We start from the raw sequence: 17,701 nt of genomic DNA, 5'->3' as shown, positions 1-17,701 counted from the left end.
CGTCTTCTCTGAAATACATTCTGCTATGAATAGACCTAGAAAAGATTTCCCCCATTATTTGAATACCTCAATTTATATCTTAATTTCCTTCCAGAATTGTAAAAATAATAGCTGCTATTTATTGATCCCTAAATATGTACTAGCCACAGTGTAAAGGACTTCAGATACATGACCTCATTTGATGCTGATCAAAATCCTATTCACACATGTATTCATTCAACTTGAATTTATTAAGCACTTTCTATGTATCAGGCAATGTTCTAAGAATGTAGAAATTATTATGTGACAAAAACAGACAAAAATCCCTACCCTCATAGAGCTTAGAGACACTGATAGTCTTTGAAGATTTGAGGATTCCAATCCAGAACTCCAGCTCCAAAGCTTGTGTTTGTCATCATTATGCATATCATCATACTGTCTCCACTCTTGGAACTGAGCTAGAATGATGTCAAGTACCTGGGGCCCAAATTAGACTCTCCAAGGCCCAGTGTAACTGAACTGGCTACGTGGTAGACACTGTCAGATGCCAGTCATCTTTTCAAAACTGCTGAATAAAGTCAAACCTCCCTGTCCTTCCATCTATGATTCATAACCTGCAACTAAGATCAAAGGCAGCCTGGCAAGCTTCCTGCTGTGGTACTGAACGCAGTTCTGGTCCAACCCCTTCCAGGCATAAGACAGGATGATACTTCCTCCTCCCCTTTGGTTATATAGGAATGTGTGACTAGTTCTGCCCAATGTGTTGTGAATATTAGTGAATGTGTCACGTATAGGATGGAATATTTAGTCTTTAATTCACTACCTCTCAGAACTCTCTCCTTCCTCTTGTATTAAGCCTAGAAATGTCCAAAACGGCAGTGACTCCATCAGCACGGGGTCCTGAGTAATTACAATGAGTAGAACCCCTCTGCTGATCTGTGATGGACAAGGGGCATAAGTGAAAATAAAACTTTGTTATTTAGGACACTGGAACTTTGAAAATTTTTGTTACACAGCACAACCTAGCTCATCCTTCTTTTACCTGAACATACGCAATTTCTAAATCTTTTTCTCTTAATTATAATGACATGGCAGTAAAGGTAAATTGAATAAAAATGATCAGCTCACAGTCTAGGAAGTAACCATATTGTATCTGGTAGAGAATATATTAGAAAGTGAAGAGAAAACATATACAGAGAGTTTTGAGGAAAAGAAAAAAATATGAGAAAAATGTATCTTAAAAACAGTAGTAAGCAAGGAAAAATGTATGTAATCAAAAAAAGGAGAGATTCTTTTCTCTGCTCAAGCCCAGGAGTTATCACCATGTACAATCTCAAGATTAAAAGAAGAAACAATAAAGATGAATATTTAATCCATTGATGCATCTCTATCTTTACATTTTTCTCATCAGCCGAGTCCTTCCCTAGTTAAAAATAAACTCTGAGAAGACAAGATATAAGTGTCTGCCATGTGCCTGAACATCAAAATCTCTGAATAAAGTTGAAAAATTGGCACTCAAATCTGATATGACTTCTTCAACAAACAGAGCCTGAGGAACAGCCCCCAAGAGCCAAGACGCCACCTGCACTTACATCTTCCAAACGAAAAGTGAAAAAGGAACAAATGTGGTCTCATTACTTTCCATCAAGGGCAAGATTCTTACCACAACAATGCCTATTGCACCAGATTATCAAACACAGAATCACACTGTAGCTTCTGGAAAATACAGAATTCATACACAGAACAGAGCCCACAGACCTCCACACAGGTATACCTCACCTTTACTGACAGAGGCATCACAGAAAAAATTCTATGTCACTAAAATAGTGGAAATTGAATAATAGAGACAAAAGAAACTTGCCCTATTAAGGTTTCCTAAACTGAAATTATTCTTACAATTTGTTTTAATTTACCTTTCTTGAAATTCTTAATTCTCATATTTTTTAAAGTAAGTTGCATTCACATCTTTGTTAAATTTTAGCCTTTTGACATAAGAAGTCACTTTCTGGCAGGATTGCATTAATACCTATTTCATGACATTGTGTTCAAACACTTTCATTACTCTAAATAGAAAAGAGGAAGACTATATAATAGGCTCAGGTTTATAAAACCCTAGGTCCACAGCCATAGATAGATGAGAATAATTGAAAGTACCTAGAAGCTTTGGTATTTCCAAACCCAGGGGAATATTGTTCCATGTCTATCCACAAGCTACAGGTCATCCAAATCCTTAAACTGTCATTTAGTTATGATGTATGCTATGCATGCTTGCAGAGAGTGTCCCATAGAATGGACAGCATCAACAATAAAATACAGACTGATATTAATTGGCCTACAGAGAGAGATTGAGCTAATTTGTGGAGTTATGGAAACTTTAAAATTCAGCCAAAGTTGTTCCCATTACCACAATCCATTTGAATTGATGTTTTTCTGTCCAAGTTCCTTAGATAAAAGTTCCAAAGTAGATAGGATCCTTCACACAAGTCATACCTCCTTACGCACACTTTTCCAATTAGCAAGAAGCAAGACTTAGTGAAATTGGATCAACCAAAGAATACTCAAGAATATACCTCATAGATTTTGCCCGTGAAGCTGACTATTCCATAAAAGTAATCCATGTACTTGGAATTGTTAAATATCACCTTTTAGATGCATAAGGCAGTACTAATGTCATGCTCTGCACCTAATTCTTGGCTAAAATAAAAGATCAACTGAATATTTCTCTCCACAAACTACTATCAACACTTAGTTTAGTTCATTTGGAAAGAATATTAATTTGGTGAAGGTTGTGTATTCTCTAGCTATATGGCCCAGTTATATTCACTCTTTACGGTGCTGCCACAGAACATATTCCTGATCTTGGACAGCTCTCTGCATTGTTTCTGTAATATTCCCAACACCAGTGTAGGGACTGATTTGTCACACGTAATTCATGTACATTTGTTAAACGAACGAATCCATTTTCTTAGAATGGTATGTCATGCATTATAGAGGAACCACTAGTAGAAAGAAGATAAAAGGATATGTTTACTGCACACCTATTATGTTGGAGGCTCTTTAAAGACTTCCTGCCGTATCTCACTTGACGCAACCCTGTCTTTATTATGTCCATTATACAGATGAGGAATCCAAGGCTCAGAAAGTTTAGTAACTTGAGTTGCTACTTCAAACTCAGATCTATCTGGCTCCAAAGTCTATGCTCTTCCAAACACGCCGCATCTCAGCCTTCCCCACACGTCAAAATCTGCTTTCCCTTTTCCAAACCCTTGGCTACTGCCCACCAACAGTGGATCTCATTGCAACAGGCCCATCCACACTATAAACGCTTGCACATCAGGTTTTTCCCCCTAATTGGATGTCCTTCTTCCTCTCTAACTATGCAAACATTACTCTCTCTTTAAAAGCCATTTTCTACATGAAGTCTTACTTCCCCACCAGCCTAATCCTTTCTCAACGTGAATTGCACAATTTGGCTTCTGTGAGCAAAAGTTTGGGGTATGTCCTTTCTTGAACCATTTTCCTAGTAGGCTATTATTTCAATCTCAGTTGCATTATAAGTTCTTGTATTTTCGTTTTCCTTAAATTTCCCAGTTCGTCTTCTCCTCAGTGTTGGTATGTCATAAGCATAGTACAAATGCTTCACTGCTATTGAAAATACTAAGAATGCCATGCTAATTATGTCTCCATCTTCATGAATTGTATCATTTGATTCTTTTATAATAAATTAAGAGGTGACATCACGTACAAAAATTGCACTGGATTAGGAGTCAAGAGACCTCAGTTGATAGCCTATGTGCCACTGGGGGCAAATGATATAATTTCAGTACATCTCAGTTTCTTCTCCTGTAAACAAAAGGGTTTAGAGTAGATGTTACCCAAACAGAATGTTTATCATTATATATTTTACATTGTGTTTCTAAAAAGAAAATTTACCATTATGGTGATACAGTTTTGCAGCCCAGCTTATCCAAGTTTTTCTCCACCCAGAGACAGTTCTCACTTCAGTATCTTCCACTTCATTGGTAAGGTCCAGTAGATGCAGTATGGAAAATACTAACAGAGGCTCTTTTCAAATTATATCCAGTTTCCCAAAGCAAACCCCCACCAAGCCACTCAGATGTATTTAACACACACGTTTCAGTAAATACGATTTGTTAGTGAAACTCAATATTCTTTATTCTGAAATTGAGACTTTCACCTACGCATAATGCTCTAGGAATAAAATAGTATGTTCACATGTGAGACATATATCAGAGTTAGCTCCATCTTGCCAACCATCCTGTCTGTCCTTGTATTGTAGCTTTTACTTAAGTCATCCACATGTATTGGAGGGGGGAAATGGATTCAAATTTTTTAAATGGAGACTTCATCAAGTTTACTATTAATCTAGGGTATATCTGTATTTAATGTAAGGTCGTGTGTCACAGGTGAACGTCAAAATTAAAGCAGCACAAACAATAACCATGAGAAGTATAATAACAATTACAATGGCATACAGCATTCATTACAATCCAATTTTTTCCTTCATGCTTGCTTTCTTTAATTTATCGTTTCATTTACTCATCCATTCATCCATCCAATATGAAGGTACTGAGCATATACTGTGGATCAGCAACTGATCCAGCTGCTCAGTTTCAATTTTGTCATATTAGATGAAGTGCAAGAAATTATTTCATTTCTAGAACATGCTATATAAATGTAAAAAATAAGCAACTTTAAGAAAGTTTAACTATGGAAGAAAAGCAAAAAACCCTCATACTTAGCTTAAAGAAAAAAAGTCCCCCAAAAATCAGAAGAAAAGAAGGAAGATGACTAAGAGCGGGAAAGATGTTAACTTCATTGCACAGGAAGAGAAAATGATGCTTGATAAATTGGGTAAAGTCATGTCCTTAGGAATAATTGAAAAACCTTACAGATCACTTTTACTCGAATACTCTAACGGAAAGAAATAACCATAGTTGTCAAGTCAGTTATATCTTATTCTTTACATGCAAAAAGTAAATTTTCCAATACAGTAATCCATGTTCCCATTCAAATATTTACTTTATGTCAAATAGCAGCTAAATCTAACACATTAGATTTAGGTTTTTGCTGTATTATCTCCTATGCTCTATCCATCCAATATGGACATATCTTGGTACAAATGCACTTTACAATGATAAATAATTCAATCATTAATAGATACTCTACTGAGAAATCATTATCTTTCTTGATAGGCTCAATTAACCTGACATTTTGTCTTCAGTGAGTCAAACAGTGTTGGAGATCTTGATAACACTAGGTTAAAATGTATACATTACATCGCGCAAATTAATGTCTTAGGTAAGCACCAGCTTTATTTCTTGCCTTTGCTGTGGCATTTAGTCTTCTGGTCTTTTATATTTTCAAATACTTTAGATAAACAGTCTTCTTAATTAGTTAAAGGGAAAAGGAAGCAAAGGCTCTCAAGCCTATAACAAGATGTCTCAGAAAATTAGTGCCCAGAAGAATTGACCTGCATGGTGCACTGGGGCCCCAAACATTTCCAGAAAAAAGAAGCAGAAGGGAGCTTGGCGTATCTGGTAAATGTGTTGATTTATTTTACTCAGCTTACTTGTGAGGAGTTGGTTTCATCTTTCTCTACTTGAACTTAACAAAACTAATGGTAGCTCCCTGGCTTTGAATGCCTCCTATATATCAAGCATTTTACAGGGCACTTCATAGCATTTAGCTAATTTCCTCTTTAAAAGCACCGTACAGTGTATATAATATTATCATCTCATTTTACAGAAGAAGGAAAGGCTCAGAGAGGTTAACTGACTTGCACTGGGTCACCCAGCTGATATGTGCTGAAAGTGGGATTTCAGCAGTAGGTCTAATTCCCAGACCTGTGTTCGTAGGATCTCTTTTCTGAGCCACACACCTGACTAATTGCCGTAGTTGCTTAGAGCACAATGCTGGAGAAACCAAGACTACATGTTAGACCCTCATTTGGTCAGTTTGCTTAATAACAAGGGAGAATTCTGCTCCAGATGTGCTACCAATGTGTCTCATTGGTCATTCAGGAAACCAGGGGAAAATGTCTGCATGGCCCAACGTAAAATGTTTTCACTGATAGCCAACCGCTTCAAGTTGAATTCAAGATCAATGGTGTGCATTGTTCTCACAGAGGAGGAATAAATATAATGGTAAAAAGAGAGCCGTTTGCTGGAACATAGTCACTTTCATATAAGTGTTTTTTTAAGTTTAGTTTGAGAGTAAGTTTATATGAGAAACATAACTATCAACTTGCTGGAATCCAAGAAGCAGCAAGCTAATAATCATATGATTAGTTTCCCTCTCTAGCACTCTGATTATGTGAAGTAAATAAATTTATGACTTCCACCAAGTGGATTTTTTATAGCAGACACCATCCCATCAAATTATGTAAATAATTCAAAACTTCCCCTTGTGCATCCCTCCCTGCCCTTTGTGAGTCACCCAACAATTTGCAAAAATAACCAAGGGAAATGTTTTGGGTGGGCTTTTGAAGATATTTTTAGCTAAAGTGGTAGAGGTTTAAAATACAAGCATGGGAGTGTCTGCCATTTAGAGAAATCACCTGCTCACACAGTTCCGTGGAGAAGTGGAATGTTTTCACGTGTGTCATTCAGTGCAACATGTGGACTACATTAAGCCAGGTTACAGCAGGTCATGCCATGTGACACAACTGAGCCACCCATAATCACAAGCAACACAACTTGCTCAATGCAACATAAATTTAAACAGAAGTAGGTTTTTTCTCCTCAAAAAGAGGCAACAGCTGCTGTAGATAACAAAATGCCCACACTACCCCACACTGAGAGGGGTTTGTGCTTTGACATGATCTGAATTATTGGGAGGTAGTTCAGTACATCTATATTTAGAGGCATCTCTAAATATGAATAATGGGTTTTTGGGGGTATGGAATATATTCTCTAAGTGGCACAAACCTCACTTTTTTAATAGTGCATTTTGTAATTTTCTCACTGGTGAATAAGAGGCATTTTAAAATATAGCCTTAAAAATTAAACAGTAGAGGCAGTTTTTGGCTTAGACAAGCTGGCTTCTGAGCCAGTAGGCCAAATATTTAGTATTCGTATTTAGACTAAAGATAAAATACTCTGGAAGTGCAGACATTAAGAAAGCACAGAAAAAAGAAAGCAGCATTGAATTTTGATTAAAAGAACAAAAAAGAAGTGGGAGAAAGCAGAGATGCATTGCTGAATACCACAACAGTTAATTTCCAAGAAAAGTCAGTACATATGGTATCACTGGCAAGCGTTATAATCCTGAGAATATTAAGAAATTTGGCGTTTGTTTGTCTACTTCTTCCTACTTGCAGTAGGGTCATCTGAATTACCTTGACTTTGGAGATCTTTTGTTTGTTTTTGGTGAGGAAGATGGTCCCTGAGCTAACATCTGTGCAAATCTTCCTCTATTTTGTATGTAGGACATTGCCACAGTGTGGCTTGATGAGCAGTGTGTAGGTCCTTGTCCAGAATTCAAACCCGCGAACACCAGGCTACTGAAGCAGAGCGTGTGAACTTAACCCCTATGCCACTGGGCCAGCCCCTGGAGACCTTTTGACATTCAGATTTAGCTGCTCATTTAAGTCTCACAAGAACTCTCTGAGTAGGAAGAGAACAAATCTCTTCAGATAAGCCCACCCAGCACTGGTCACTCCACCATGACAGCACACTCCTGCCCAAGCAACACTTCCACATGTCTCCATATGTCTATAATTAGCCATGTGCTAGCTTGTAAATCTATTCGAAGCACAAAAGTCTTAAAATAAGAACACGGAAATGTTCTTGCAATGTCTGTTTTGCATTCATCAATAAATATGAATCAATTTCATTGAACCAAACTTTGGACAGTATAAAAACAAGTTAAGTATCTCATTAAAGAGGTGAAATTTAAGTTTCAGAAACAATTTTGGGCCTGGAACAAGTGTAATATAGCTCTATTCTGTAGGGCATGGTCAATGGATATGTCTTAGAAATAACTAACATTCACTGGCTGTTTAGTATGTGCAAAGCACATTACCTTACTGAGCTAATTTAATCCACATGAGAAAATTATAATAACAAGAAAAGCATGTTTCAGTTAAGAAATTTGCCCGAATTCATGTAGCCAGTATGTGGCAGAACAAGAATTTAAATACAGATCTTTCAGGTTAACAGTCACATCTCCCAACCAAACACTCATCCTTTCAATGCCCTCTCAGAACCTCAGCCACCATGAGGATTTTCTCTCCATGCTCAAGCTGAATATGTTTTCCTTGGAACTCATATTTAGCCCTCAAGTTCTTTAAAGTGGGTATATTATATTTCAACAAATAAACTGAAAATTTCTCATGGCCAAGGACTTCATAAATGATTTCTTTTTATCCTTCATATGCCTACCTGTGTGTTTGGCAAAAAGTAGGCATATAATGTTTACTGCATCTAAATGTGTTCTCATCCATGTCTACTTAACTATCAGCCCTGTTTTCCCCACTCAGCTCGGACAGTATCAGAGAGGCAGTTGGGGTTCTGGAGTCAGGACTGGACTAAAAGGTCCTGAGTTTTGGAGCCAGCTTTGCCTCCCATTAGTTGTGTGATACTGAGAAATTCATTACCTTGTTCCTCTAAACTTTGCCTTCCACATCTGTAAAATTGAGATATATAAAATCCATTTCACAAGGGTAAGATATTATCACATTTTCCTTTGATATTTTTGTACTCTACACAAAAGGCAGGAAAGTTTAACTTACAAACTCCTAAGAATCTGCTATGGATACTAGCAAAATTTTCTGGATTTAGCTGTCATTCCTTCATTCATAAGGTGCCTCATTTGTGCAGGCACTCTTCTGGAGGATGGTTACCTGCTGATGAGCAAAAACAGACTCAGAATCTGCTCTCATAGTATTCATGATCTAATGGAAGGCCAGATGTTATATCTGAATATCATTTTAACACTTTCATTATTAAAATATATCTACAATTTCAATTTTTATTAAGGGAAATTTCAAGAGTCAATTTAATACCCATCAGATCTGTGATCCTAATAATTGAAATTTCTTATAAAGCAACAAGAGTAAAAATTATACATGACACCAGAAGTACAGTTGCCTACACGTTTCTGAATTATTACTAGTGATGAGTAGAGCACTTGGGAATTCCAGGGACTGTCATAAAATCATGGAAATGTTTTCACTGTAAAAATGTTGTGCTCAGAGTATCCCCAATGTAAGTGTGATACTGCAACTCAGGTTCTGCTTTAACAAGACGAACAATTAGCCTAATGTGGACGACAGAGCTTTGGTCATCTCCATGGTATTTTTTGAGATAATGTGAAAATAAAAAGAAACATTCTGACACTTACATGATGATGTTTTATATTATATTAAATATTCTGGGGGATTGAATTCTCCTAGAAAATGGAAGAATAAAAATATAAAATAAAAACAGAAAACATTTTGCACCATTTTCAAAATTTATCATACTAAATACGGCATTTATACCAAGAATTCTCTTAAATCTGGCATTATCTTAAAAATGTGTTCATGTTAAAAATACACCTCTGTTCTGTAGGATTACATTTTCATGTGCTTTTATTTCTCACAAAAAGATGTGGTGTGTTTAATGTTAATAATTGCCTAACAATCAGTTAAAAGGAAATGTAAAAAATGGTCTTTTCATAAGAAAGGAAGGAGTTATTGGCAATGGATTTCAACAAATTCCCTGGCTGGCTAGAGATATATCACGCTGAGCCATAGAGTAGGTAAACCTTCCATGGCAAACTTTCAAGGAGCCATCATTTATGGCCCTGCTCCCGTCTTCTCTTGTCTTCCTTTAAAATGCCAGTCGTGTATGGATGAGGCTCATGTTTCTTCTGCCAGTGCCTGCTCAAGCAGACAGTTTACTAATTTGTAGCTCGGTAAACCTTTCACCACACTAAGCACCTTGAGGTTAGCACATCTCTAATCATTATTTGATAACAGAAATCTGCAAGCATCACATCCCTAGTAACAAGAACATTGTATCTTAGCAACCAGCCTTGATATTCAAACAATTTCATTAAAGCGTAGCACCTCTTAGCAGGTGGGTGAGTGCGGGTGTTGATAAACATTTATAACATGATCAGCCATTGTGTTTGCCAACACTATAATCAGCATGACAAATTTATGAATTTGTTTACAAGCTCCTAGATAGCCAATCTATGGAGGTAAACTACATTTCAGACTGCTTAGGAGATCCAAATATCAGATCCTTACTTGAAATGGAGAGTTTCTTTAGAAACCTATCAATTTAAGAGATTGCCAAGCTGTTTTCAGTACAGAGACATCATTAATATTTCCACTGTGGTTTAATCTTCAAATAGTAGTGTTGAATTTAAACGCTCCAGGAGCAAAATCTGAGTGGGAACTTCAGCCACATTAAGATTCATAAGGATCACGCTACGAAGGAAGTGCAGCGGGAATTTTTTCTTCTCCAGATGGACAGAGCTAGCTGATACACCTTTTGTGCACAGCGATCTAGTTCATGAAAGGCTAAAAGAAAACAAACATAGTGAAACTCCCCCTTACAAAAAGAAGAGAATTTTTCCATGAATATTTTACTACAAATTTTAAGATGTATTAAAAATATATTTAAGCAGACATTCATTTAAGGAATTACTGATACATCACCATGAAGAATTGGTCCAAACACAAACGGCCTTTCTCACCTATTTTCTTCAATCTAATACCTACCTATGGTATCAGGATTTGCATAAAATTTAATATTCTATTTTAGAAAGATTTTGAATCTTTTTTCTGTGAATGATCAGGAAACTACATATGTATATTTTTCAATCTTCACCAACCTCATGCTCTTCAAAACTGAAAAGTCTTCTACTCTGGAAATTACTACCAGAGCACATCTCTTTCTTAATTATATAACACAGCTCCTAATATTACTATAAGATCATCAACCTGTGACTGTTCAAGCATTACCGAGTATAAAAGTTCACTAAGGCATGCACTGGCAAACAGGTAGAAGAAAAACAAGGACTTTTATACTTTCTGAAGTTTGAACCTTGAACCTACAGCACACTGCTACAACAGGGCCCCTGGGCTCCTCATCCCTGAACAAGCTATTAATCTACCTGAAATAGGTGAACTTCAGTGAAGCATTATCAAATAGGTAACAAGCTCCCTTTCAAATTAAAACCAGCCATGATGAAAAACAAGTTTGTTGACCTAGCTTGTTCACCATGAACCATGACACGTCAGTTAATAACTACCACCTGGGTAACTCCGAGCTTCAACAACTGGAATTACAATGTTTGAAAGGTTCAGAGACCAAAATCTAGAGTACAGCCTGTAAGACCAGCAGCTCCACATTCCAACATTGTTGGTAAAAAACCTTTGGGAAGAAAGAAAAAACTAAAAATGTCAAAAGTTGTAGTCAGAAAGTATCATGATCTGGAAATTGCTCCAAAGCAAAGACAACAAGAAATTCTCTGAGTTTGTGTATATGATACCTGGTGGGGTGTAGGTCAGTGTGAGGGGGTGGGAAGGGGAGAACGAGACGGTATTTGTCACATACGTTAGGTTAACTGTTATCCTTACTCATTTAACCATTATTCCTCCTAATTTCCTGATGCTTTCCAATATCTATTTCCTGTGTTTAGACTATGTGTATAAAAACTGTTTTAGTCTGAGGGGAGAAGATAATTCAGCTTCTGAGATGGGATGGGGAAAGGGTACAGTGACTGAAACAGGGATACAGTGGGAATCTGGGACTTACATTTTGTTTTAATCTTTAAACCTCTTCATCTATACAAGCACTTTCAACTTGCCAACTATTTGTCAGCTCCTTATATTTCTTACCTAGCCTTTCTTAAAAGTTAGTCATTTCTCATGAGAATTTTATTATCTTTTTATTGAAGTCACACTGGTTTACAACATTATATAAATTTCAGGTGTACATCACAATATTTTGACTTCTGTGTGGACTACGTCTTGTTCACTACCAAAAGTCTAGTTGCCATACGAACTGTACACATGTGCTCCTTGCAGCATTATTCACAATAGCCAAGACTTGGAGGCAACCTAAGTGCCCAAGAATGGACAAATGGATAAAGAAGATGTGGTATATATATATATATATATATATATATATATACACACACACACACACACACACACACACACACACAATGGAATACTACTCAGCCATAAAAAAGGATGAAATCTTGCCATTTGCGATGACATGGATACACTGTGAGGGTATTATGCTAAGTGAAATAAGTCAGATGGAGAATTTTAGACTCTCTATTTTCTATGTGAAATTTGGGGCAAGAACCAGTGTGTTTGAGATTGTGTGTATGTGTGTGTATGTGCAGGTATGAGGGAGTATGAGTGTGAGAATATGTATTAGTTTATTCTGCTTACTGAAGTCATCAGAGAATTCTACCTCTTATTTTTACGAAAGTGCTATCAAAATTCATTGGCTCAGTATTTGATGGACTACTTCCTACATTGCAGATTTGTGATCATTAAAACGCCGGATTTCTAAAAATATATAATAGACCATAACTAGCACAACTGTTTCAGAAGTTAAGTTCCAGAAATTACAGACATAAGAAAGCTTTTCTGTGCAGTATTTTGCTTTCAAAACAGTGTTGTACATTACGGATTATCTTCCAGTTAAACAAAAAATATAGATAAACCAACACCTCTTTCCATATAACACCAGCTAGTGAAGACCCTTCTGAGCTGCCTTTCCTTGCCTGTGCTTGACAGTTAAGGAAAGGTATATTGCACACCTGAGAGACCCTCATCCTAGAGACAGCTACCACTAGAGTCCGGCACCAAAGTCAAGGCAAAACCTCAAGTTTCGTGTAATATCAGGTGGTATATAGTCTCTATGCAGAATTCATCTGCTATGACTTCAAATGCATTTTTCACTCTGGGTATTCAGACAAAAAGTGTCTGCCAAAATATTTTAGGCTAAAAAATAGCCTACGTCATCGGTCATACTAAAATTCAGAAAGAATGTGAGAAAGAAAACAGGTGAGAGCTGTGATTTTACTAATGAATTCAGACACCAGCCTAAATCAGACCTGTTGTGGTCCTGCAAGAGGAACACCTTCCCTAATAAGCCACCGAGCAGCTTGCTGTTAGTAGTTGTAAGGACTGAGAATTCCACAGGGTTTACAGCGCTTGGTATTTGTGTAATACTTCTCACCTGAAAGTATGAAGGTGCAGAATAAAGATTAACTCACAGATTGTCAGTTTTGCAGCACTGGAAGTTCGTAAACTCAGACTTTTAGTCAGAATTACTCCTGGATTCCATTTTACTTCATTTCCCAGGACAGGAATAAGTTTTACTCTTCCACACAAAGTTTGACTATAAATAAAAAGTTAAAACACCTGTGAAATTAAAACTTTGAACCCCCCCCTTCTCACTCAGAATCCATTTTAAGATTGAAAAGAAATCCAAATTGGAATTAAATTAATGCTTGATTTATCTGCCATAATCACAGAAAAGGTATATTTCTTTAAGAAATAAAACCTTGTTATCAAATTTTAAAAATCATTTTCACTGAAATCTTCTTAAATTGTGTTATAAATGTTCTGGTTTTCTGAGACAGAGCAAACCAAAGACAAGTTTAACCTTTCTTGATTACTGCAGACCACCATTACGGCCGTTTATGACTGAACTGGGTTGTAACACAGCTCTTACAATCTAGACGGCTGTTTGCCCTCAGAGAAAATAGTGCAGATTGCAATTTCTTTTTCCATTTTTGTATCTGATTTTGTGGACCCTTTTTTAATCTTCTCCCTTTCCATAGATTGCCATGCTACTCTTACAGCTATCTCTCATCCCTTCTACCTTTTTGCTGCTAATATAATGTTAGCCAGGAAACAAGATACCGGAGCTAGAAAACTAACCTGGTCATAAGTGAGGGTCTATGGCTATTGCCAATGAATGAGGCACATGAGTTTATTACATTCATGATATATATAAATTGTAAAGAGTCTTTATTCATGACAATCTTCTGAATATATTTGACCCACATCCCTGAATAGGCGAACTATCACCATAGTACAAAATACACATGTAAGAGCAAAATCTATATCTTTATCATAATAATTTGAACTAGTTACCTGGCAGGAGGGATTGGACATAAAATACCATATCTAAAGGAAATTTAAGAAAAATCCAAAAATAAGGTAGTAGAGCTGTTGGGATTTTTTTTTTCTCTTTGTTTTAGCAATGCTAGTTTCTGTTTCTAGAAGGTGATCATTTCAAAATCTTAATTCTCAACTGGATTTTCTTTATATTCGTTGATCATTGGAGACTCAGAATCAGATAAATAAATACTATTATTTCACAAATTTTCTTTGATTTGCTTCTCCAAATTAGGTTGGCCCTATATCAGCAACCAGTACAATCAAGCTGGGGCGAAACAGAATCAAGTAAAAGACAAAATACACTACCAGAAAAGAGACTAAGTCAGGAAGACAAGATCCTACTGATATCTAGGAACATGTGTAACACGGTCAGAAAAATAGATGAAGATCCTGGAGAGAGAAAAGGTCTATTCATAATGTTCACAATCACATACCTGAAATGATAGTACGGGCAACATTGGTCGGTAGGTTAAACCTCATAACCGGATGAGTAACGGTGCAGCGAATGCTCCCACGGCAACCTGTTGATCATGGCGAGCACCTGGATCTCACTAAATACCTTCCCTAAAGGGAAACCTTTAAGAGACTTCCCAGAGATGTATAAGGTGGGCTTCATCATGAAAACTTTTTTTAGTCTAAACCAGAAATATTTTTTGAATTTACAAAACAAATTTTTGCTCCCCCAGATCACCCATTTCTCCCAAATGTCTTAAAGATTGCCAAAGTATAAATGGGAATCACCTGGAGAGTCGGTGGGATTATGGATTAGACTTTAGATTATGGATTACACATTACAGTTCTTCCTATGATGCATTATATAATCCTTCATATTTCAAGAGAGTTTGTGGGAAGAAACACATATAAAATAATATTGGGTAACTCCTCTCTCATAGGCTTCTAGATCATCATTAAAAGACAACCATGACCAGTCAGGACTAAGACCTCATAGACTCTACAGTCACAGTCATAACCAAACAATTAGATAAATCACTACTTAAATCTTTGCTGCTCAAAGTGTGGTCTGTGGATTAGCTGCACCAACATCACCTGAGTGCTTGTTAGAAATGCAGAATCTCTGAGGCCATCTCAGATGTACTGAGTCAGTCTCTGCATTTTAATAAGATCCCCAGATGATTCTTAGGAACATTAAAATTTGCGAGGCATTAAATATGGAATGTCTTTCTATAGTCCATGCACTGTTCTAGGAGCTTGTATCCATTTACTCAATTAACCCACATGATAACTCATGAAGTTGGTATAAAGACCACAGTTTTATAGACACAGGCAAAAACTTTGTTTCACTAATACATGAGAGATGTTTAAAATGGTATTTGTGATTGGAAATTGGTTTCCTTTCTGACACTTCACTAATGGGCACAAAATGCTTCTTTAGGAAATCTCTATGGACAGCTGTGGTGATGTTGGTCTGTAACATTCCTTTCTTTATAGCCTTCCATTCTTGGCAAAGAAGCAATTGACAGAGGAACCAGGCCAGATACTCATCCCAGAATTGTGGAGTGGGACGCTTCTGGGAAAATTGCAAGCTCCACAAAGGGCAGATGAATTTTCCATCTCAGCTTTCCTTTCCTGCCAAGGTGTGTCTTACCTTGAAATTTGGGACCACCATAGGGAGGAAAGCTATTCTCAAAAAAAAAAATTCTTTGCATTACTAAGCATATTGAATAACTAGAAGGGGGGATTTCTTGTCTGTTATTCCAGGTAACAGTCCAAGATAAAAATAATTTCAGGAATAAAATCAAAATATATCTTGTGATTCCTGCATGAAAGAGAAAGAGAGGGAAGAAAGGAGAGAGAGGGAGGAAAGAAGAAAGGAAGGAAAAGGAAAATTCCAAATCAGATTGGCTTTAAAACCCCACTTTTAAGTAAATTTCTAGGGGGCTGGCCCTGTGGCCTAGTGTTAAGATCAGTGCGCGCCACTTTGGCAGCCCAGGTTCAGTTCCTGGACGAAGACCTACACCACTCGTCCGCAGCCATGCTGAGGCAGCCACCCACATACAAAATAGAGGAAGACAGGCACAGATGTTAGTTCAAGGAGAATCTTCCTCAAGCAAAAAGAGGAAGATTGGCAACTGATATTAGCTCGGGCGAATCTTCCACAGGAAAAGAAAAAAAAAAATCTAAAGCCATCATCTTTAGTAGTGAATGAATAAAAGAAAAAAAGTGCACCATTGGTTATTATTCCTATGTTTATCTTAAGCACAGAATATTGCATATCCTGTGATAGGAACGAATTTTAAGGAAATTACAATGTTTAGTCCCTTGGACCAGACCATCCTTGGAGTATTTTTTTTCTTTGATTTGACATAAGCCATCTGCGGTGGAATTTATTCAGTTACAAGAATGACTAGAATCTCTTCTTTGAGGATTTAAACTCTTTCTTTTATCCTACTACATAATAACCCCTAATAGAAAATATATTTTATTACCTGGAATACAAATAATAGAAGTCTGTCCATTATTAGAACTGGCGTTATAGATATGATGATAAGTCTAATTTTTTTTAACCTCTATAATCCTGAAATTCATTTTAGAGCCCCTGGGATTCTTTTGATTGATAAATGATGAGAGGTATAAACACTCAGCAATCACCTCAGCCGTCTTCAAGTTATCTTTATAAACATATCATCTGTTGCTCTAAAGCAACCATAAGGTATATACAGAAGGACTCAACACCAAATATCTTACCGTTTATGTTTTATAGTAATCTTTAAATTATGAGAATTTTCTTTATATCTTCGTAATTCTTCTTTGAACCAAAAACCTCCATTTTGGTTTTCATTTTGTGCCCTAACTCTCACATTAAACTCAGTATCGGTCATGATTCTTGCTGACTTCTTTGTATCAATGAGCCTCTGAGATTTCCTGCAAAGCCCTGAAAACTTCACCCAGGGCACCATTAAATTAGGCCAGCCGGTTTTCCTCTGTGTTTATGAACTGAAGCACGTAGTCTCTGATCTTGGAAGTACATGTCTGGCTAGGCAGTCACACCCGGTTTTCACAATTTATCATTCCTTTTAATGGCTTTCTTTTAATCTCAATGAAATACTCCATCTCTTAATTTCATGTGAATATGTTTTACCTGGGAAAGTGGAAGAAAAATGATAACACTTGTTTAAAATTAATTTCTTACTTTTCCCTCAGTGCAGTGCATCTAAAGAAGCAAAACTTATTGAGTTAGGTTTAATGACATAATAAATTCTTCCTTTCCGACAATGCTGTGGTTTAATTCACTAGTGCACTTTAAGCTTTTGCCTTTAGCATCTGATGGGTCATTAGTCTGTATGTAATCCAGCAGCCGGACTCCTCGGAGTCTAAATTCCGTCAGCCAGCACCAAATCAGTAGTTTCTGAAATATGACTGGTAGGTCAAGTGTCCTGAAAAAGAGTGCCTTGGGCATCCCAGATGGAGAATAGGGCATGACAAGCAACAAACTAGGACGGAATTTGATGCCAGCACTCACTAAAGACTTCATTCATTCTAACTCACTAAACAACTGTTCTCCAAATGATTTGACGTCTACTTTTGATGTTTCTA

At 36.8% G+C, this 17,701-nt stretch overlaps 1 long non-coding RNA gene across 2 annotated transcripts in view; it reads right to left on the bottom strand.

Moving 5' to 3' along the window:
* LOC103566234 (uncharacterized) overlaps positions 1-17,701 on the bottom strand; it is a 57,152-nt gene that overhangs the window by 22,007 nt on the left and 17,444 nt on the right. Inside the window, exons 3-4 of one of the 2 annotated variants that reach the window (XR_011528733.1) lie at positions 16,853-17,246; positions 13,197-13,358 (exon numbers count right to left, since the gene is read on the bottom strand). This is a non-coding gene — a long non-coding RNA (uncharacterized lncRNA). Of the gene's footprint in view, positions 1-13,196; positions 13,359-16,852; positions 17,247-17,701 lie in introns of those variants that run through there. The other variant, XR_548452.2, reaches the window with a different exon arrangement.

The sequence above is a fragment of the Equus przewalskii genome, chromosome 17, assembly GCF_037783145.1.
Source record: "Equus przewalskii isolate Varuska chromosome 17, EquPr2, whole genome shotgun sequence".
In the NCBI taxonomy this organism is placed as follows: domain Eukaryota; kingdom Metazoa; phylum Chordata; class Mammalia; order Perissodactyla; family Equidae; genus Equus; species Equus przewalskii.
Note: the sequence above shows the minus strand (reverse complement) of the source record. Positions and strands in the feature narration are given on the sequence as shown.